We start from the raw sequence: 1,365 nt of genomic DNA, 5'->3' as shown, positions 1-1,365 counted from the left end.
TTTTTTTAAAGGTTCTTACTAAAATAATTCGTTATCATTTTAAAGATGAAAATATATCCTGAAAAGAAATCCATCAAAGTTATCTAGAAAACAGAGGCAGTATGACTATATATATTTCTTTTTGACATATAATCATGTCGTGTACTGTGTGATGTCCAAAAAAAAGTACAGTGGAAACATTTTTTAAAAGCCAGAAATCACACATTCTGACACCATAGGGTTAGGGATTATAGTTTTATTCAGTGTACTAGTGATGATGATTTATCCCTCACATGGATAATTACTTCAGCAGATAACAACTGAATTAATGCAGGGATACTTTTGCATAAAGTTTCTTAACCTAGCTTTGAAAAGGTGCTGTTTAGGTCTTAGGAATATGTTTAATAGTAGGTTTACTGTTGTAAATAAGATGCTATTGTTATAAATTACTGTGCAGTGATCGCTAGAATGTACATGCACTACAGCTGGTTTCTGTCTTAATTCTAACTCTGGCCACGTGTAAAATTACACAGTAAGAGTGACTGATGATGATGTCTTGCAACAGTGGTAACAGGCTCTGCCAATCAATTGCCATTGCATGTTAGAAAGGAGTAAAAAGACCCTTAAAAGGAGCCCACCCTATATCCAGATGTCCTCAGATTCAGTCGTACTTATGTCCACAGAAAAGGTTTGAAGCAGATTACATGAACTTACCAAATAAAAAAACTCAGAGACAGTCACTGATCAAAATTAGATCAAAATTCTATTTAAGGATACATAGACTGTTGTATAATTGGCAAACAATATATAAATATGTAATTTGTTATTACCAGTCCCAGATTATTGGGCATGTATCAATCCCTTTCTAAACAACAGCAGCAGTGGCAAATTGAAGTAGAGAGAAGATTTCAGCAGTTCAGATGATTTCTGTACAAAGTAACTGCCTTTCTCCTACTTCCTAAATTCCAGGATGTGGTTGTAAAATGTTTGTTTTACTATTTTAAATATCAAAAAAACAGTTTTGTAGGAAAACAGAAGGCAAAAAATGGAAGTCAAGGTGAATAACTTTATTGATTTAGGTGGCTTCTGACTGCAAGTTGTTTAGAACTCGACAACAACAATGGAGTTAAAATGATAGAAGAATTGCAGCAGAGTCGGAAAGAAGTTGAAGGATCGGACTTAATAGCTGGCCATGGTTTGCTGAATCCAGTCATTGAAGATGCAGACCTGTGAATGGAAACAGATCAAGGTTTGTTATTGAAAAGAGGATGATGGGATGATGAACGTTCTACAATGAGAACTTAGTTTAAGATAGCTGTTTACATTCAAGAAATTATTTAGCTTTACCTTGGTATAGACACCAGGGTGGTCCCTCTCAGCACATCC

At 34.7% G+C, this 1,365-nt stretch overlaps 1 protein-coding gene and 1 long non-coding RNA gene across 3 annotated transcripts in view; both read right to left on the bottom strand.

The window, feature by feature from the left end:
• LOC102291055 (trypsin-1) overlaps window positions 1–1,365 on the bottom strand; it is a 15,845-nt gene that overhangs the window by 7,407 nt on the left and 7,073 nt on the right. The window lies entirely within an intron of this gene.
• On the bottom strand, window positions 1,032–1,365 carry LOC102311411. Its single transcript, XR_316811.2, has 2 exons — window positions 1,327–1,365; window positions 1,032–1,206 (listed from the first exon to the last, which is right to left on the bottom strand). It is a non-coding gene; the product is annotated as an uncharacterized LOC102311411 (long non-coding RNA).

The sequence above is a fragment of the Haplochromis burtoni genome, unplaced genomic scaffold (genome assembly GCF_018398535.1).
Source record: "Haplochromis burtoni strain Fernald_Lab_line unplaced genomic scaffold, NCSU_Asbu1 Contig_237, whole genome shotgun sequence".
In the NCBI taxonomy this organism is placed as follows: Eukaryota; Metazoa; Chordata; class Actinopteri; order Cichliformes; family Cichlidae; genus Haplochromis; species Haplochromis burtoni.
The sequence above is the reverse complement of the archived record's forward strand: the minus strand, read 5'-3'. Positions and strand labels throughout refer to the sequence as shown.